This window comes from Cuculus canorus, chromosome 1, assembly GCF_017976375.1.
Source record: "Cuculus canorus isolate bCucCan1 chromosome 1, bCucCan1.pri, whole genome shotgun sequence".
NCBI lineage: Eukaryota > Metazoa > Chordata > Aves > Cuculiformes > Cuculidae > Cuculus > Cuculus canorus.
In genome coordinates, this window is record NC_071401.1 from 140,484,573 (window position 1) to 140,506,692 (window position 22,120).

General features: G+C 41.1%; 1 protein-coding gene across 5 annotated transcripts in view; it reads left to right on the forward strand.

Annotated features, from left to right (window-relative positions):
• Positions 1-8,023: 8,023 nt before the first annotated feature.
• EPS8 (epidermal growth factor receptor pathway substrate 8) overlaps positions 8,024-22,120 on the forward strand; it is a 144,222-nt gene continuing 130,125 nt past the window's right edge. For 3 of the 5 annotated variants that reach the window (XM_054062534.1, XM_054062575.1, XM_054062582.1), the window contains exon 1: positions 9,063-9,222. The gene's annotated coding sequence lies outside the window, so the exon portion shown is untranslated. Of the gene's footprint in view, positions 8,287-9,062; positions 9,223-22,120 lie in introns of those variants that run through there. The other 2 variants (XM_054062543.1, XM_054062555.1) reach the window with 2 other exon arrangements.

The following is a 22,120-nucleotide window of genomic DNA, read 5'->3' on the forward strand; positions in this document are numbered from 1 at the left end:
CCAATCCACAGCCCATTGCCCCGTTTTTGTCCCTCAGGGCTGTCAGTCCCTTCCCCAGAGCAGCTGCAGCAGGACTGGTCTCCAGCTCCACACAGACCTGCCCTGCCTGGCTATGGGTCCGAGGAGCCAGGTCCACACATCAGCCTATATCCTGACCTGTCCCTACCCTCATGGCTCTCAAGGGACTGTGCTTGATTCCAGTTTTTTCACCACAGCTGCATGGTTTATTGCCCTGAAGTGTCCAGTACCATCCCTTGCCCCTACTTTGGGGGCTTCTGCTGTCCTCTACATCATCATACTAGACTTATAAATATGTCTTCACACACAGACTCTCAGCTCATTAGTCTTATCTGCATAAAAATTATCATGCCATATGGTTATGCCATATGATTCTGCACAGGGATTTGCTCAACTCTAGAGCTATGCAAAAGTTGAGCAAATTATGCTATAGCCACCTGGATGTTAGAAAATTGCTGTTACAGCTAGACAAGATAAACATGCTTCCGAGTGGGCTAAAACAAGTCCAGACAATGTTTCATATGTCCTGAGATGTTGCTTTGTACAAAGCCTTTTGACCATCCCTAGCCATGGCAGCACTATGCTTCCCAGGCAAGGAGGCTACAGCTGGATGCACAGGGCTGGGAAGTAGGGGGGGGGGCATTTTTGGGGGAGCAGAAGCAAGAACAGACATTTGGCAAACCTGGTAAGGGCAAAACATCCCTTGCCTAAAGGCAACCCGATGCCCAGGTGACACAGAGGTGGAGTCATGTGGTGGGATTCTGATATCGCTTCTCTGGTCACAGCTGAAAAAAGCTGAACAAGCTGATGGTAGGACAGCCATAAGAGGAATGGTGCTCTCAAAGACTCCTCCACTATCTGGGTCTAGAGAAAGGCAGTGGGAAAAAAAACCCCTCCAGCTAAGAGTTTTTCCGAGTACTTTTTTCTGTGCCCCAGCCATTTCTATTCAATGATTTCTGAGATATGTGTCACTCAACTGGCGATGCTACCTCCCAACTGCTGCATCAATGAGAGAAAGGTCACCAAACACTATGAACTTTTGTAAGTCCTTGGGCTAACACCCTTGCACTGATTCTCCCTTGAAAAATATGCGTATGGTGAAGGCCATCTGAAATGTCTCATGCCCTCTTTACCACATAGTGGTTTTGGAGTACAAAAGGTCTTTCAGACCTCTGGAAGGATATCCATCAATTATGTCTGAAAACCGCTGAAGCTTTACTTACTTATTTAATAAAAGAGGATAATATTTGTGTCTGAACACAAACATCTGTAGTGAACTTCTAAGGTGAGTAACCCAAGGAGATTTTAATAAGCTAGTGGTGCAAAATAGCATTTAGAAGAATCAATTTAAGATAAAAAACTCCTCACATGGTGGAGGAAGGAGAATGGGACAGAAGAAGAGCAATATGCTGTAAACTGTACAAGACGGTTCTCACTTTGTAGATATATATATGTAGTATGTCCCATTGTGTTTGGGATAGTTTGATGAATTAGTGTGGGGGTGTCATCAACTCCTTCAACTTACTTAAATATATCTGAAAATAAGAAACATCTCACAAGATGTTCATGGGTCTTTAAGGCAAGATCCTAAACATAGGTGAGAAACAAGGAGTGGACCATGGGATAAATGTATGAGGCAATTAAAATAGAATATTATCCCAGACATCCATAAGAAAGGTTCCAAAGTTGCTTTAAAAGTGGGAGTTGTCTGGCACATCATTTATATTCTGTTCTCTCTGTATCTGATTTATTGTTTTGCAGTGACATCTGCAGCATACGTAGAGACTGGGCAAAATTCAACCCAAGTAATTGAACCCTGTCTTTCTAAAGCATGCTTTTGTTTGGTTGTATTTACGTTCTCATTTTGCCTTATACTATTTGTGGAGTGCTAGTAAACTGTTAAGAAGCCATTACAGTCCACCTAATGAGCTTTATGGGTTTAATCACTTTCTCTAGGCAGATCTTTATAAAATATCTTGCAGTAGCCATTACACTGCTTGCTCATTGCATCAGAGGGCCTCCTACCAGCTCTCCAGGAGGGCTGCATAAGGTCTGCTATGATAGGTGGCTTCTTCTTGTGCCCGTGTATCAAAGCAAACTACTTGTGACCACCTCAGTATGTAATCTACCACTGGCTGAGTAATGATCATAATAAAGATAGGATTCACTCTCCTCTTTTAATTATTATTAGCCTTCCCTGAGTTTACTTGTTATAAACTCGGGGAACTCTTTGATTTGATAATATGTATATTCAGATATTGATACTGCCATACGTTTGGAGTGCCTTAAAGCAAAAGCATAGCTCCAACTATCTACAGATCTGCCACATCTGTCATAGACTTAATCAATTATGAACTTGGATATCACATATATTTATCTGAAGGCTGTATAGAAATGAAACTATCTCATGGGCACCTTCCTTTAGGAAAGAAAAAGCTTGTATAGTTGCATTTGTGACGATGTATGCAGCCTTTCAATCATGCCATAATGTTTTCGGTCCTAGTTTCCAGGACCACACCTCTGACTCTGTGTGAAATAAAATTCAGAGACAATTGTTGCATTTTTGTACAACACATCCTAATGGTCAGAGTATCATGCTGGGAACTTGGTTTCCTTGGTCCCACCATGGTCCTGCTTCCCATTGTGGCAGAGCCTCTTCAGCTTTGCCAGTGTGGTTTGACCAGAAATAACAAGTCATGTTCTTCCACACAAAACTTGTGAGAATTGCCTAAAAAGTATTTAAAACCATACACGTACACACTCCGGGTTATTTTATATGCACTTATTGTTATTTTTGTTTCTGATCTCCCAGGGTCAGATGGTACCATATTTTAAGTTCTATGATTTTAGGCTTTAATAGAAGCACAACTACTCCTAGTTTCAGGATAGCACTGTGAGGGTTTTTTTCAGTCCTAGCTGAGCTTTGGCTGCTCTTTCTGTACAATGAAGCTTGTCTCGGCAGATTCAGTAATGCTGGTAGACAATTTTGAGGTCTGTGGCAAGAGCTATGTAACCAAAAATTGTCATCAGCATTATTAATTACTTCCCTCAGCTAATGAAATAATTATGCAATCAGAACTAAGCAAGTGTGTTCTGAAATGATGGGGTTTTTTTCCTCCATCTGTAAATGCAGAACTTCAGATGACCTTCTTTAAACAGATCAGACAGCTGAACTGGGCCTTTCTGTCCTTATAAAAGGGACTGACTGTTTTCAAAACTAAAATTCAGTGCAATTAATAGTAAAAATACAGTTTACAAAGTAATTCTGACTGATCTAGTAATTTTAGCATTGTGGTAATGATAGCTGATATATTTCTTAAAAGCTTAAGTGGCTATATTCTTGTGAATGCACCACATCCTTGTCATTTCCCAGAAGATGAGAGCCTCTCCTTCTGACATTTCTGCTAGGAAACATGAAATCCACAGAGCCCAAACCGAAATAAAAATGTCAACATTTTTTTTATCAACAACTCTTAGTTATTAAAGAAATTTCTTGATTTTAAATGCTTGACCTTAAGAATTCTGAAGGCTTGGGATGAGCCACGTGGTTAATATTATTCCCCTTCCTCCACCAGAGGAGTGTAGTTCAAAACTCTGGAAGAAGAAATAAAAACCAGAAACTTCTACAAACTCTGGCAAAACAGATTAATTTTTTTTTCGGTTATACATTTTCCTTTCTGCCTGCCTTCTTTCTTTTCTCGTGAATATGAGATATAAGGAAAATGAAATAGCTGAGATTTAATGCTCTTCCTCTCTTTCAATAAACATACAATTGTGATAAAAAACATCTGTCTTGCTTCCCTATAAAGAACAGTGCATAGATATAAAAAGATTGATTGTCTGTGTCTTATTTCATTTCTCTTTCTGTAAGATAGGAGTATGGAGGCATCAAAATGGATAACAACATTTGAGTTTGCTTTGTAATCTGCAATTTATTTGCTTAAATTCAATTAGAGTATCATCCATCAAACACAATGTAGCCCTTGAAAGGGGACAGATCAAAATCTAGTAATCACAAATATGCTGAGCTTTGCTTATGTGATGTCAGTGGTTCCCATTCCAAACCCACTCAGGTTTCTTTCAGAACAGGGTCTTGGAATTCCAAATCCAAGTGTCAGCCAACCAGCTCTCAGTGCAGAGATTGCATAATGCACAAATCAAGGATTTGTGTCTGATTTTATTCCTTCCAAAATAAATGGTAACACTTCCTGTGGCTCCAGTGGGAGAAAGGTCCCCTGCATTACTATGTTACTTTACTAGCTGATTGCGATCCACATAGGATTATGCAGAAAGAAATGCCAGAAAATTCATAATGTCACAGAGCCCTTGTCTTACTGGAAGGCTTTTTATCATTATGTATTCAACTTTAATCCTAGTCATAAATTTATATGGCTTTTAATTGATGCATTAGTAACCAGAATGACTGGATGGCAGGTTTGTAAGTCATTGATGGTGGCAGCTTCAGCTGAAGAGGTTTTGGCTCAGGATAAACAGCTAGTTCATTTATCCTAGTCAGCACACTTAAATAATTTCCCTTATAGATGTAACAATAATTAGGAACAAAGAATAAAGATCTGATTATCCCTAGCAGTTACACTAAGGGACAAATTGGGAAGATGTTTATTTATCGATGCAAGTTCCAAATGAACCGGAAGACAGACTGGAACATCCAGGAGGTGTAATGTTCTCTGACTTGGGGCTGTAGGCGCCAGGAAGAATGCAGGCAAATGATCATGTCTTTTGTGGTTTATTTTTTTTTAAATGCCAAACTTTGCTGCAGTACAGATTGTTTCCTCATATAACCTGGGCAAAGTGATTCACGACAGTTCTTTGAGGTGCTCTTATCTATCACAGTCGCTGGAAGTCTCCATGGAGTCCAGCACCATGACTGCACTCTGACAGAAACCTTTTTCTCACTGGGTTTATTCTCTGCCGTATACTCAAGCTCTTCAGCAGAATAATTCCTTGGGTGGAAATGAGCCTTCTGGTAATCCTTTGTCCTGCTTTGACTCCGTACCTGGGATGAAGGGCATGAGCCAACCAGGAGCAGTCCAGACTTTTCCCCTCTGGTTCAGAACTGAGTCTGGAGTTTGGTTTCTGTGAGTATAGGGTTACAGACACTCCTTCCTTTTTGAATTTGCATCATGGGTAGCTCTGTGGTCTGCTTTACATTGTGTGCCTGAACCAACCTTCAGTAGAAAGGTTATTAAAGAAAATGCAAATAGCTTCTGTAATTTAGTATTAATCAACTAAGCACAAGCTCTCCAATAAAGTATTGACTAACTACTTCTTAATGTTCCAAAGCCTATGGGGAGAGAGGAGCTTTTTTAATAGTTCTGGTTTATATTTCATTTTCCAGGGGAAAGGAGCATGTCGGAGAGAGAAAAACAAAACCAAGCACATTAGAGGGTTTGCCCAAAGCTAGTTTTTTTGGTAGCAGACCCTAGGTTCCTAATTCATTTAGAAGTTTACAGAGTTTCCCCAACATATTTAGACCAAATCTGTCTTACCAGTTTTGAGGCCATTATATTATTCATAGATTTACTACTCAGCAAAGGAATCTGACTTCAGAACAACTATGTTCACTTAGTTTCTAATGAAAATGATCTGAAAAAAAACCAATAACCCACCTTTTATGTCCCCAAGGGCAAAACATTTACGCAGCATATTTAAAAAACAGATGTAACCCAAAGAAACTCCCAGTCAGACTACAAATGACATTGAGACTAGAATAATCTCTATGTTTATTCTTCAGATCCTCTGGCATGCATTGTCTTCTAGATTGGACCATGATAGTCTTCATTCAAAAAATTTTCTATAATTTACCCAACTAGCAAATAAATAATTTTCCCATTTGTGATGTGTTTTTTTTGTTCTTCATGTTTCTTCAGTGGCATAAAGAATGGAAGAGCGTGGACTGATAGCCAGTCTGTTTTGGTTTTCTCATTTGCTGTGGATTCCTTTAGATTAAGCTCACATTTTTATGATCCTAAACCAGGAATAATTCTGCCGTTTCTGTCTGTAAGTGCACATGCCTTAAAAATAAAGTGTGTTATTTCTCTTCCAAAACTCTATAGATACGCTAGTGTCTGCTTTCAATGAGAGTGGAAATTCCAGTATCAAGCAGTTAATCTTAAATCCCTAAACTCGCTGCAGCCAGTACTGTAGAAATTGAATGCTTGCCCATCTATTTTCAATACAGCCTGAACAATGGTGCTCCCTATGAATCCACAGGTTTGTTCCCCTGCACTGTACCTTCCATTGCACTTACACCTGCAAAGAAGTTTGCAGCTGGCTGGGGCCATGCGTTTGGCTGAATTCCACACAGGAAAGGGGAGTGTCAGCAAACAGACTCTGCTAGATCTGCCAGACAGTTGTGAGAGTAAGTTGTTTGTTGTATGTAAGTAATTCTGCAGGTTTCCAACACAGAAAGCATCTTTAGGCTATTCCACAACAGAAGTTAAATTCTTTGACACATTTTGTCTTTTCCCCAAAACCAAACCCAGTGATGAGATATCTTCTTCATCTTCTGTGATACAATGTTCTAGTTTCCTATCTGCAGTTATATTACCTTCATAATTATGCAAATCAATCTTATAAATGCCCATATCTACTGTTCACATCTGGAAGAAAAGTTGACAAAGCACAAAAATAGAATTTATTCTTCTCAAAATCTCTCTCTTGCCCATTTATTCTTGTGATTTGTGTTTTCTCATTTTCACATTCCACTTTGTTTCAACGTTCTTCTTTATTATCTCTGTTCCTTTTAAATATTTACTTCTGAAATAAAAACAAACAAAAATATCACCCCCGCAGTGGTCTTCTGCATTTGTCTTCTGTCCTTTATTAAAGAGAACTGGAGCAGGGGGTGGCCTTGGGCTCCTATCCAAGAAGGAAAGGGGAAGAGAGGCACTGTTTATCCCTGCCAAGGGCTGAAGCAGTCCCCAATCTTTTCTTTAATAGCATTTATTGTCTTCCTTTCTGCTCCTCACAGGGTATGCAATTCCATGTATAAATTACTATTATTTAGCTAGGGAGCATGTGTATGGTGACCGGCACAAATAGTTTGGAAATGTCAGTTTAGATGTCAGTGTTCCTGTAAGTGTTTATTCACATCAATGACCTAGATGACCTCTCCATAACCTGCTTCAAAGTTTGAAGAATTGTTGGAAACAAACTTCCTGTTAACAAAATAAGTGTATGGCATCTGCACATTTCATTGTTTGTTTAGGTACATAAAAATGGACTTGATGTCCCCTCCCCTACATTATTTCACTTTTTTTGCACTTTCTTGTTTTGTGGAGGAGCTGCTGGACCAGGAAAAGTAGCAGAGACAGAACCATTAGAAAAAGTGGCATGACAAAGGCCTTCGCCAGCTCAGAGGGGAAGGGGAAGTTGTCTGAACTGCTTTTTTTTTCTCTTGGGTTGGTTTGTGTTTTTTTTCTTTTGGTTTTTTTTTTTTTGGTTTTTTTTTTTTTTTTTTTTTTTTTTTTTTTTTTTTTTTTTGTTTTGTTTTGTTTTGAAACAGAGTTAAGGTAAACTCCCAAGCAATGCTGGAGTGAGGCTCCACCTCTCCCTGCCTGATCTGCAGGCTCGGGTTACTCTCTCCTGTGTGCTTCACGGGGCATCGCAGTGTGCTTCATCCATACCTGCTGCCCACTGCCTTCAGCTCTGAATGTGCTGCCCTTTACCTTCAGCTCTGAACCTGCCCAGGCACCTGGCAAAATAACACAATTTCCAGAGCTCAGACCTTAATTTCAGGAAGATTTCCTGGAAAACACCAGGTCAAGCGTGGACTGGCATCACTTTAGAAGAGATTCAGCAACTGAACTACCGTAAACAGTAGCTGAGCCATATCTTACTTTCTTCTTTTTATTTTAGAAAGTGTTTTGGAAAACCTGTGTCCTTCCTGAAGAAGCCGTCAGGGGCACGACTCTGGGAGTGATGGCTCTGACATCACCTGCCTGTGCAAATGAGTCATGGTGTGTTATAAAAAGCAAGGACCTGCCAAGTCTCATTTCTTGGAACTGAGTGGAAATTTCAGCAAGCAGCTGCTCTTTCCTTAGTTTGTATATACTTTTCCTCTGCGAGTTTCTTGAAGAGGGTCTGGCATTGTAGAAACTTTGTAGGCTACAGGACCTGTTGCTGTGTTTGGATAAACCTGGCTCATTTCTGGAAATGACTATGCGTTTGGTCTAGAACTGATTTGGATCTTCACGGGGAATCTTGGTGAAGCCTGGAAGGAGACTCAGGAACATAATTAAGCAGGTTTGTAAGTCTTTCAGGATTGGCAGTTCAGTCCTATAAAAAATCAGGAACAGAACCTGAAGACTCAGATCATCTCTCTTATTTATTGTTTGAAGAGGGGGTTCTTTTCATCTGTCTGATGCCTTGGAAAGATTTGTGTGTTCTAGCTTTTTTTCTAGAGACACAAAAGATTATTTGAAAGTGAAATCAGTGAAAACTGAGGTTCTCAGGGAACGGCTTCATTTCAGGAGTGGAAGTGGCTCATTGCAGAAAACACGACTGTGGCAACAGCACAGCATCAGGACTTTGGCTACCTGTAATCACGCCAACCGTATCTGTGTGTGAGACTGTTCCCCTGTGCTGAGTGAAAGCCACGTAGAAGTTGTCAGGGTCAGCAGGAATGTGGTGCCAGATGGATACAGTATCAACAGCTGGGAGATTTCATCCAGGATTTCAGTGAAGATGGGAGATTTTTGTTCTCATCCACTCCAAAAGTTGTTTAGATACAAGATGCACCTACTTCAGTGAGGAAGGATTTTGATTTAGAGCCTCGGTGGGTTTTGTTTAGGGATATTTTTCCTTCATTTTATTTATTTTTGTTGGCGAACGCTTAGGATCACTTTAAACAACTCCCTTATCTCAGCCCAGCGCCGGGGAGCCGCTCTCGGCACCCTTGCGTTTTGTCAGCGCCTTGTAAAGCGGGAGGGGAGGAGAGGGGAGGAGAGGGGAGGCCACCCCGGCAGGAGAGGGGAGGAAAGGGGAGGCCACCCCGGCAAAGCTCCGTGGGGCTCCCGGGACCGGCAGAGGGAGCTCTGCTTCTCTCCGCCGCTGCTCCCCGCTGGCCGGAGCCCTCCCCGCTTCCCACACTTTGTTGGAAGCGCGGACAGCCCCGCGCCCGGAGCAGCGCAGCGGAGCCCGGGGAGGAGGAGGAGGAGGAGGAGCACCCGCACCCAAAAGGTAAAGGGCTGCCGGGGTGGGATCGACAGCGGTGGCCGAGCACCCCCTTTTGTTGTTCGGCGACCCTAAAAGCCACCTGGCTTCATACTACAGCGAATCGCGGGGTGTTACCCGCGGTCTCCCCCCTCTGCTCGGGCAGGGGCTGCTGGAAAACTCCTTGCTGGGGCTCCCCCGCGGCAGCCGGGGATGGCGCTGCCGCCGCAGCCCTTCCCAGCCTCCGTGGCTTTCATATACGCTTCTCTGTCCGTGTCACTGTGTCTATAGGTGTATTTTTCTCGCCCCTTGCGGTAAGGCGAGCCGCCACACCTGCTCGCACCTCGCCCGCCGGGCTCCCACGGCTCCGCGCCGGTGCCCTCCTCCTCCTGCCTCACCTTCTACCAGGTGGCTTGGTTTTCTGTCCCTGTGGTGGTATTTTTCCCCTGGCGGTGAAGCTGGCTTTTCCAGAGGTGGCAAAGGGTGACTTTGGGGTGGGATAATCCTGTTGCGTGCTGTGTTTCTTGGGTGCTCTGCCCTGCTGTCCTTCTCCTCCGCTGTTATAGAATCATAGAATAGTTTGGGTTGGAAGGGACCTTAAAGATCATCTAGTTCCAACCGCCCTGCCATGGGCAGGGACATCCCACTAGATCAGGCTGCCCAAGGCCCCAATGTGCAGCCCTTTCTATTTATCTGCTAACTTTGCGGGGCGATCCTCCTCTTTCTGCCCCTCTTATCTCCATGACTTGCACCCCTTTACGCTTTGCAGCAGTGCAGGGAGCATGACCTGCACACACGGTGGAATTGTAGCATTTTTCTGCGTGATCTCAGGTGCTCCTGCCCCCTTTGTAACCTCAATAGGACTGTGGTGTTGTATCCATGAAAAGCAAGATGTTGCAGCTTCCACTACATCCTAGTTAGAAGCCAGCTATTAGTGGGCAGTAGAAGAAGGATGAAATAAGTTTTCCTTAGGGATGTTAACCAACCCTCCTATCCAAAAATTGTGCTTTGCCTTGACTCATGGGTCTTGTACCCCCCCAGTGATAGACACGTAGCTGTATGATCTTTGGTGGAGCCTGCTTTATTTACTTAAAGTGAGGTACTGAAGATAAAAGTATTATTGCTCTGTGTTGTGTCTGCTGAAATATTAACCAAATGACGGATCTCATGTTTCTTTGCAGTGTAGATCATATTTTAATTGTGCCTCTGCTTCATCATCAAAATATGGTCCTCCTCCCTTCCTATAAACCCTGTTTCTTCCCATTTGTGATGGTGCAATATCTATATGTCAGCTACAAAAAATGCTTACATGGGATAACATAAAAATGACCGTTTTTGTTGTTAGCAACTGGAAATACTGAATCAGCATTTTATGACGGTCTCCTTTCCATGGAGTACCCATGGAAATGTTGCAACCCGTGCTGAGAAGTGGTCCTCTCCTAGGCTGGGCTTGAAATGGGTCAGTCATTTCTTCTCTGTCAGCAGTGGGGACTGCAAAGAGTTTACAGGATCTCCAAGGTGCAAAGGAGAGGCAGCATAGCTCATCTTGATTCACAGTTCACAGTGAGTGTAGTGTTATTAGCGTATGGGTATTGTCAGGTAATGAGATACTGTGCTCAAGGCTCCGTGTGAGCAAGTTGGGGCTGCTGCGGGCTTTTATGGGGGGAGGCTCTGGAAATGTAAGTGGCTTTAGACTTGGATTGTCCAGCTGGCTTATATTGCCGCAAACTCATAATGGCTGCAGTATTGAGTTACACCTTTTCATAGCTCAGAATGAATGTTTTTGATTGTGTGTAATTTTGAAAGAGGCGAGAGCATCCCATTATATTTAATTGGAGGGAGGTAACACTACATAAGCAGCAACACCTAATAATGATTTTGTGCCTGGTTATAGATAGTAATAAAACAGAATGCAAGATTGATCTAAAGATGCTTACTTCTACTGTGAAATGTACAGACGAAAGAAATACACAAGTTCTGCACTTGGCAGCAACTGAATTGTGAAATATAATTGATTTTCTTTCTGTCCATAGTTTAGCTGTAGATGGCGAATCACTTACATTAACTGCTGCATTTTTTATCCCTGTGGGTGAAAACTTATTAAAATCTAAACATCTGAAGTTGAATAATTGGTACCCTGAGGGTCAAAACAGATTAAATACTTAAGAACTTTTCTCTTCAGCTACTGCAGTGAGATAACAGAAGACACATAGTCCACACAGTGAAGGCTGCACAAATAAAGTGCTTGCTAACTTTAGTTTCAGTGTCCAACACTTCTTTTATATCCCTTATTACAATTACTGCAACATGCTGTCTTCTCAGATGGTGAATGACTGGTCAAAAGTAGATTTACCTAAAGATGCAGCTTTCAGCCATGCCAGACAGAAAAAATGAAGCCCTTTGGTCTGTGAACCCTTTAAACACATCTCCCTCTGCTGCAGGGCTGGTGCCCGGAAAGAAAAGACATTTAACACCTCAGAGCTGGCTTGCTTATGATACGGTGTGCGTGGCCTGATCATAGTATCTCCATTCAAAGAGACTTGGAAAGGTGCTTTGCTTGTGCGTGTGTGTTCTGCGTGTGGACAGGTTTGTTTCTCACATTTCCTGTGAAACCAGGATTTCTTCTGGCTTTCTCAGTTAACAGCATCTAGTTCTATGTTCCCTTTTCCCATAGGGATCCAGAGTTTTCATCATTCTAGCCTGAGTTGGGTTCCCAAGGAGACTAATCAACAGCTTGTGACTAAATGTTTTTGAACTGATTTTGAAGCCTCAGTATTTGTTTTGTGGTACAGAGGGCAGCATGATGCCTGAGATACCCCTCATGTATGGCTGTACTTGCACAATATGCACTAAACCTGTAAGTTACTAAAATACCATTGGTAACCAAACTAATAGTGCAGTAATCTATACTGAATATTTACACTGAAAAAAAAAATCTAAGAGGTCAATTTATTGTTTTCAGTGCTAGTTCTCATGTTTTTTCCAATATTAAATTCTTCACATTACCAGAAACTAGAATTATTGCTTTCAGTGAGAGCTATAACTGCTGCCATTTTATGTCAATTCCAGAGTTAGACTCTAATTCATCCATAGATTTATTCATTCAATACACTGAATTTCTCAGTTTCGTACAGATCTTGATTGAACCTTAATACATAGGAATATTCAGTTTCCAACCTGTCTGTCTTCTGAATTGTACATTTTGCCAGGGTGTAAGTTGTTTAAAGGTTCACCTAAGTCAATGAGAGTATTTGGGGTGTGTGTGTAGCAAAGGATTTGTACACCTGTTTACAAAATAGAGCTCTTCATTCACTGAAACAGAAAAGTAACATGGAGGGTCTTTAATAGTGTTTGATACTCAGAGATGCTACGTAATCCTGCTTGTTGCCTGGCAAGGTTAGTCACAGCCTTCTTGGAAAGACCACAAATGAGGGAAGAAGCAACCTTCACATCTGTTTTGGGAGGGGGAAGTATTTTTTTTTATTTATTTGTTTTTTAGTAGCATGGACACAGAGGGAATAAAAAATGAGTCAGTTACAAATGGAAATGTTAGCATTAGCTTTTGTGGATCTATTTTCATTTTGAACTGTGACCATGCGCCCACAATGACTTACAGATGCCTTTGATTTTATTCTGTAATGTCAATGTCAGTAAAAGTTTTAAATACTAGTCAACTCAGGGCCTTGAATGCTACTAGTTGAACACTTCCCTCCCCTTACCTCATGTCATTGTCTAGGTAATTAAAGTAATTCATGCTATGAATCTCCACAGGATTGAGATCTGAAGTGGAAACAGCCAATTACAAATTAATTTATTTGCATGTGTTGCCTTTGTCTTTTTCTGAATAGATTTCAGCAGCCTTATGCTTCTGTGTAGGTGAACTTAGCAGGAGTCTCTGGCTTCAGAGGTGCAGGGTTAGTATTTTCTGTGGAATTTGTACATCTCTGTGTAAGCATTTCTGTGGGGTTTTCTGTGGTGTAGTTTTCTGACCATAACAGGCATCTTCATTACTGATGACAGGCGATCTTACTTGTTTTCGTTCTTAAAGCTTCACTCATATTAGCATTTTGATCAACCATAGAAACTACTATATTCTCTATAACTTATAGAGAAAAAAACCAAGACACACTACTGTAAAACTGGGTTTGTGAAACGATGAACCCATCATCCTGTAATATTGTGAAATCTTTGAGTATTTCAATAGAATATTTAGGAAGAACTCATCATCTTAAGAGTGGTATCTATTGAGTGACCCTAAGAGATATGGATGTTCAGTAACTTAAAACAGACAAAGTAATAGACAAAGTAGACTTCGTACAGGTAACTTGTTTTTGTTTTGTTTTGGTTTGTTTTTCTCAAGAATACATTGGTTTTATGTCAGATAGAGAATTTATCTGTTAATAATACAAAGTGCTACTGGATTTTCTGGATTTTGTAGATTACTACTGCAAGTAAGAGAACATTTGAACTCTTCCAGGCCTTCATGAGTGTAGAGGAGCTGTGTTCAGCTGACTTGCTGACTTAGTTGTGGAGATGCCATAGCTAGCTCTTGAGGCAGGGGGCTGGAATTTGCTGTAGCTCCTGAATGCTTCAGCCTTAACCTAAGGCTCACACTGATAACTCTTGCATTAATGTCTGTAGCTCAGGAATGTTTATAACTGGAAAATAAAGGGATGACTCATGGGGATTTGTGTGTCTTACTTTGATTTCTGCTCCTGCACATAAAAGCATTTTTAAAGATTTGACCAAGTAGAAAAGCAGGTACTAGGCTTGCTGCTTCTTCCATCAGTACTCCCTTCTCCTCCCCCTCACCTTCCAGAAATTGGCTCAAGTGTAAAAAGGAGCTGAAAGTCAGATGTTGGCAGTACCTTTTGGCTGTTCCTTAGTATAGGTCCAGACCCATAAGGAGAGGGAGCCAATATTTAACATACCTTCCAAATTAGCTGTGTAAAACTTGATCGAACAAACATGTGAAGTGCATGAGATCAAAGAAGTCAATTTATTCTTTGATGCTTGCAGATGCCTAGTGAGATACAAGATTATCCCAATTTTATGAACGTTTTAACTTGAGGTAGAATTTGACATTACTATGATTTGTTCACTTAATGCTCCTAGTCATTTGTCTTCCACTTGAAACACGAACTTTGGTTAATGAGCACTTTCTTTTATTCTGGGGTGTTTGAGAGGGCTAATGTTAATTCAGCCCTCTGAATGGTCCTTTTATTAAGGCTGAGGACTATACCCTTTGTTCTGATGTACTCTTCCTTCTTCCCATGCTGCTGCTCTTTTTGCTTGCTTCCACAGTGTATCTGAGGTGTCTTCTCTATTTCCCAAGTCAAAGATCTCTTTGTTACCTGTGTAAAATATTATTTGGAGTAATTAGCCTTGAGAAAGTTTTATTTTTTCCAATCTAAAAGGGATTTAATGCTTGGTGTTTCAGGGAGTTATGTATCTGCTGGGGAACTTAAGAGTTCAGTGCCCATGAAAATCCCAGTGTACATCATAAAATATTTTCAAAGTGTAGTTCTATTACTCAAAGCATGTGAATGTGAGACTTTTGTACAAAGAGTGAGACATTCATCTTGTGTGTTGAGTTCATCATTGTAACTGAATACAATGAGACTGATATAGCAAGAACTATGCAATGAAATTGAGTTACATCATGAAGAGTTTTTGATATCAAGCTGTAGTAAAATTCAGCCTGACGATCTTCCATGTCATTTTAAAAGTGGCATGGGAAAGTCAGCCATTTATAGATGTGCCTCTAATGCAATTTTTAGCTTTGCACAACATGTCTTGAGAAGCTAGTCAGTGCATTATACTACCTTCAGTTGGAGATAAAAATATATATGTTTCATATTCAGGATTGAGTGTCAGATATTTAAATACATGTTTTTCTTCTCTTACTTCGTTGTCATCTCAGGCTGTCTTTTCACAAAGTGGAATTACTTAATCTCTTCTGCACGTCTAGCATTATTTATTGCTTTATAATTCTTCTCATGCTCTTGCAACCTTAGTGTACTGTGTCATCTCTTCTCTTTCCTTCTCTTCCTGCATTTAGGGATAAAGAATTGTCCAGGGGTGAGGGCAGAGGGCCGGGAGTTAGGAAGGTGGAGTCTGTTCTGTTCCCATTCTAGCTGCAAACATCATTATGGCTAATAAATCCAGGCTTACTGGTAATTAGCCCCTTGTACTATCTCGCGTACAGAGAGCAGGACAGAGTGAGGAATCTGGACTTTGTACCATAGTGTCCATTTGGTAAATCACCTATGTGTCACAAAGGTGAGAGACACTGCTGAGAAACAAACACAGCTTCTCCACTGCTGTCACTGTTTCCCTTCTCGTGGCTGCTTCCATGCTAAAGCACTGCTGCATTTTGAGCCTTATCTTCAGCTTTGGTCTCTGTTCTTCTCCCTGTTCAACCTGGCCCCGAGGTGAGGTCTTACTGTTTTCCTTCCTTTTCCACTTGCATAAGCCACTTCTCCACCATCTTGTGGTCCATCCTGCTCTTGAGTCTTGATATAACTTTAGCCTTTTGGGTTTTTTGTTTTATTTTTTTTATTTTTTTTTTATTTAAGTTTTCCCCACCCTTTTTGTTTTACTTCACTCTTCAGTTGCACATAGTACTGCGTGCCGAGTTTCTCAGAACAAAATTCACACAACTTCTTGTGGCAAAGATTTTTCTTTTTCACAAACCAAGTCTTTTTCCCCTTTTGTCTTTATTCTAGTGTCTTCTGAAATGCATTTCAGATCCATTGATCTCAGTGGGGCATATATGTCAAATTACATGGGTAGTCAAGACTTTATGAGATAGGATTTTAAAAGTAATGTCATCTCTAAAGGTTTAACGCTGTGTATTTTGTCTGGACAATAATTTATAGCTTACTTCAAGCAGTTCTAAAGCTCAAGACTGAATAGGAGGTGTTGGAGTGTGTGTAGGCATTTGTTTTCCCTGTATGAGTGAGGTGTCTACATACAAAAAAGTCAGTTCAGTCAATGTCTTACTGAATATGAATGTGAGATATTCTTAGAAGTGCCTTGAATGCATGGCAGCATTTGTTCTTTTCTACATAGAATTTTCAGTTTTTCTCACTTTTTATATTAAAGCCAAACACTGACATGCAAGAAAAGAAGTATTCCAATGTTTCTTAAATAAACAGAACAAGATACAGCCCTGAAGGATTGGCAGGTTGCTGTTGAGGCTCATTCTTGGTGGTGACTGATTGAAGTTACAACTTTGTGCAGTGTATCAATTGTTTGACTTCTTCTGAGGGGCTTGAAATTCCTGGCGGGGGTTAACAGAAGAGATGGTCCTACTGGTCTATGCAGTCCAGCATTTTGTGGCGAGTATCTTAGAGCAGTGGGCAGCAGTGAACTACATATTCCTGGGAAAAGCTTTTACTGACTTTATGGAGGAGGTGGATACACAGTGCATGACAGTTTGCGTCCCATCAGATTCTTTGAGTATTTTAAGATGTACTTTTATAACTCTAAAAGTTCTTATTGTCCATAGAGATTTCCATTCCCTATTTTAAAATTATCTGAAGGTCATGATTTTGGAGATGTCTGTTTTGTCCCTTTGCTTCGGTTTTCCTATTTATAAAACAGAAAATGTATCTGTCTCTTAGGAGTTCTGTGAGGGTTAATTAGCCAATGTTTATACAGCCTTCTGAAGATATAAAGTGCCATATAAATGCTAAGTATTGCTGTTATTACCACCAGCTGCTTCATTGTAGTTGCAGTAATAAAAGTTTCACTGCTGGTGGTTGTATTATCGTTATTCTAGATGTAGGTTAGTTTTCATGAGTGCTGGAGACTGAGGGTGGTGGTAAAATTGATGGTGCAGACCATACAGAGGTAGATGTGCATGAGCGTGGAGATGAGAGAAGCTGTGCTTCTAGCTATGAAATATTTGTGAAAAAAACTGAAACAACAACTGGGAAAGAATAAAGTCTCTTCTGCAGTATGGCAGCATTTACAAGTCACAGGGCTAACTGGGGGGATGGCCTGTGCTTATGCAGTGTCTCAGCTGGTTAGAAATGAGCTGGCATCAGTTGCATTTGTGACAGTGGCATGTAAAAGAAGGGATCTTTTAGAGATGATTGATAATGGGTAGTATAGGGAAAGAGATGTGGTATAAATCACAATTAGCCTTTAGGGGTTTTTTCAGGTCTACTTTTGTAAAACATCCGTGACTTAATGCTGAGCTATTTTTATTAATGTTCTTGTGCTTATCTCACATAACCAGCTTGTTAAAAGAGGATATGAACATTTTTTAAGCCTCTGCCTTATAAATTGCGAGAAAGAGAAAAGAGGATTGATTCCAACAGGCTTGAAGGTAGATTCATTTCTCTTCTAGTTAGCAAAATGAGAAAAGGGGGAAAGTTAAACTAAAGACTTAGTGGGCTGCTCAGTTTTAGCCAAGTGGAAAAACATTAGAGTTAGGTCTAATATAGAATTTAATTGCAAAACTTTAACCTAAAAGGAAATAAATGCAGTGGAATTCTGTTTTGGTAAATTGATGATAATATCTCCAAGTCATTTCTGCCTGAAGTAATAGGGTAGGAAAAAAAAAAAGTAAAAACAAAGGAACACTGAGGGGGAACAATTACTTTGCTGACGTCTCTTGAAGATCTGAGGGAGTTACTTGGTTGCATTATGAGAAGAATGTTGTGCTGCTGAAATGTTGGAGAGGGTGGATAATATTGATACTTTGAATGTTCTTTTAGTTATCAACATCTCAGATAAGATGGAAAAAGTTGGAAGAATGCAATACCTTATGTGAGTTCCTTCAGCATTCTTAATTGGTCATTACGTGATTTCAATATTAATATTAGGTATGTCTGGTGATTTTTAGGGGGTTCTAGATCTCTAATTCGGGCTGTCAAACTGCCTAGAAGAAGTGGTCTGTTTCTAATCGTCACTTAATATCTCCACTGCAAGGACTTCAAAACTAGAAATGCTGCTAAACAGCAAACTGATTCAGTCCTTTATGATTATGTGTAAGCAAATTTTCAGATGACGTAAACATCATTAAACAGCAAGAAGAAAAGGCACCAGTCTTCTTTTTAATTTTTTTTTATTTTTAGGGAATCCCATTTAAAAACAAGCATAAACTAGACAATGACAAAGTCCTTTAATGTAGAAACAGAAGCAGTTTAAACACACAAAGGTAGGTAGGGTAACCAAGGCCCACATGGAGATGTCCCAAATGCTGGCTGGTAGGACAGGTGGATTTTGAAACAAGACTTACGTGTTGCTTTAGCTGTTCAAAATATTTTTAATAGTAAAGAGAAAGACAATTCATAATGTTGTATTAAATCTTTATTGTGTAGAGTGGCAACGTCTCATTTTGAATAAAAGTCTGACTTTTCTTGAGGGCAGTATGGAAGAGCAACTATCTGCACGCAGCAGTACAGCAATTTGATAGGAATTTCTTTTTCTGTTACCCTAGACTGTAACATATAGTAGTATAATAGCTGTCTTTTGAAGTAAAAAAAAAAAAAAATCTGCCTAAGGGGCCGTCATTTTAAAGTATAATATGAAATGCTGTTTTAATAAGGTCTGGTCCTTGCACATCTCAAGTGCAAGGAAATCTGTATGTCGAAACCTTGCTAATCCTTCATTTGCACAAAGTATTTGACTTGTTCCCTAACTGTCAAGGAATTAATGGTGTGCTTAAATGAGATCTTGCATTACTAGACTGTAATTATTGTTACAAGAGTGTCTACTCTGTATTTGATTGTGCTTTATGAATTTTCATAATAAATAAAGTGAAATTGCTGTTGTCAAAATATATGAGTGAAGTAATCTGATTCCTATTTTTTGTGTACTCACTGGCCCACAAAATTGAATGATTTCCAGTAAACTTCTAGACAGCTTGTACAAGCGGATAGGGTTTGCTGTGTTGTGTTGTATTGTTTTGTATTGTTTTGCTTGTACTTGTGACAAGTTAAATAATGGTGTAGCTGACAAGGAGCAACTCCATTGAGGAGATGACAACACATTTCTCCTGTACTTCTTAGTTTGGCCTTGTATTTGAAAAGGGAGCAAAAAGGCAACATGTATATTGGGTCACTTAATAAATTCAGGTCCTCATCTGAACTGTGATGGCGTGACCTCTGACAATTATTATATGATAACAGGCCTTAAATTAAGTTATTCAAAGGAGTGCTTACAGCAGAGATGTCAAGACACTGCAGACATATCCAAACCAATTTTAATTGTACTCTCCCAGTATCAGAAACAGACTACAGTTGTATGGGATGCTGTGGACTTCATGCCTCTTGGCTGACGACAGAGCTATTGCTGCCATGAATAGACTGGATTCAGCATCCAAACCTGAGTATGGTCCCTGCACCATAGACACATCTTCTGTCTACATGCTTTCACAGAATCACAGAATCACAGAATCACAAGGTTGGAAAGGACCCATTGGATCATCGAGTCCAACCATTCCTAACACTCCCTAAACCATGTCCCTAAGTACTTCATCCACCCGTTCCTTAAACACCTCCAGGGAAGGCGACTCGACCACCTCCCTGGGCAGCCTGTTCCAGTACCCAATGACTCTTACTGTGAAGAATTTTTTTCTGATATCCAACCTGAACCTCCCCTGACGGAGCTTCAGGCCATTCCCTCTAGTCCTGTCCCCTGTCACTTGGGAGAAGAGGCCAGCTCCCTCCTCTCCACAACCTCCTTTCAGGTAGTTGTAGAGAGTAATAAGCCTCCTCTCCACAACCTCCTTTCAGGTAGTTGTAGAGAGTAATAAGCCTCAGCCTCCTCTTCTCAAGGCTAAACAACCCCAGCTCTCTCAGCCGCTCCTCATAAGACTTGTTCTCCAGCCCCCTCACCAGCTTTGTTGCTCTTCTCTGGACACGCTCCAGAGCCTCAACATCCTTCTTGTGGTGAGGGGCCCAGAACTGAACACAGTACTCGAGATGCGGTCTCACCAGTGCTGAGTACAGAGGGAGAATAACCTCCCTGGACCTGCTGGTGACCCCATTTCTGATACAAGCCAAGATGCCGTTGGCCTTCGTGGCCACCTGGGCACACTGCTGGCTCATGTTCAGTCGGCTGTCAACCAGCACCCCCAGGTCCTTCTCTTCCGTGCAGCTCTCCAGCCATTCTTCCCCCAGTCTGTAGCGCTGCATAGGGTTGTTGTGCCCCAAGTGCAGGACCCGGCATTTGGCCTTGTTAAACCTCATCCCATTGGTCTCGGCCCAGCAGTCCAGCCTGTTCAGATCCCTTTGCAGAGCCTCCCTACCCTCCAGCAGGTCGACACTTCCTCCCAGCTTAGTGTCATCTGCAAACTTGCTAAGGGTGCACTCGATGCCTTCATCCAGGTCATTGATAAAGACATTGAACAGAGCTGGACCCAGTACTGAGCCCTGAGGAGCTCCACTTGTGACTGGCCTCCAGCTGGAGTTAACTCCATTGACCACCACTCTCTGGGCCCGGCCATCCAACCAGTTTTCAACCCAGGAGAGTGTGCGCCTGTCCAGGCCAGAGGCTGACAGTTTCTGAAGCAGAATGCTGTGAGAAACTGTGTCAAAGGCTTTACTGAAGTCCAAGAAGACTACATCCACAGCCTTTCCCCCATCCAGTAGTTGAGTGATTTTGTCATAGAAGGTGATCAGGTTAGTTTGGCAAGATCTGCCTTTTGTAAACCCATGTTGACTGGGCCTGATCACCCGGTTCTCTTGCGTGTGCTTCATGATAGCACTCAAGATTACCTGTTCCATGACTTTCCCTGGCACTGAGGTGAGACTGACAGGCCTGTAGTTCCCCGGATCCTCTCTGCAACCCTTCTTGTATATGGGCACAACATCCAGCCTTTCCTGGAGATCTGCACAGGGATAACACAGACTATGTAGAAGACAGTACATATCATTTGTTTTTCAGGCAGATAGAGTCAGTGGAATAAAATTTCAATATCAGAATACCTACCTAAGATTTTCCCTTTGGTTTATTACAATTATTCTTGTAGTAATAGCTTCTCCAGATCTTAGCCTGGGACTGGAAACCTTTTGTACTAGGCACTCAGTTCAGGAGAATCTTATTATTTAAACATAATTTCTATTTTTAAGTTAGATAATCTACAAAACCTGTTTAAAGCCATCAGGAATCATGACATCATCTATCTTCCCCTGCGGAGTACGAAGGAGGAGAGCTTCTGCCCTTCTATTTCTGTAGAAGAATATCAAACAAGATTTCTTGTCCTTCCTCTCTGTGTCAGGTAGACACAATAATTTAAACTACCTGCTTCTGCCAAACACTGGCGTTTTTCACTAAGAACATTAATTAATTTTTAGTGGTTCTGTGTTTGAATTGTGTGAATGCAAGTACATGGTGATACCCTCTGTTTGTATTTTTATATAAATATGTATTTGGCACATAGCAGATGTAATCCAGAATTCTTCCTCTACATATAGACCTTTTCCCCCAAAACCACATAGGCTAAAAGCAAGTGATCCTCGAGCCTACACTTCTTTCTCTTCATGCTTCACTGTATAAATTGTGTAAACTCAGACCACTTCCTGAACTACTACATACTTCTCTGCATTGTAATTTTTGCTTACACGGCAGTATGAGACCTTTGCTTGCAGAACAGTTTATAAGAATTAGAGACTATGTTATGCTGTGGGAGAAATCCATGGAAGTGTTGGAGAGGTTCTTGTATAGGTTCACCTTGACATTTGAGAGACTCGGGGCCTTCCTACCTCCTAGACAATGGCAAAGGTATCGTACAGCAACTGGGGTATCCAGATGCATGCTGTGTTAGTACTTCCAATAACACCAGCAGTAACAGTTTTTCTCCATGGTCCTGTCTCCCTTATGGCTGCTACTGAACAAGATCCGCAGATGTCCCTTCGGGCAATTCATAAATTGAATCCACAAAGACTGTGTGGAAATCTGTCACAAG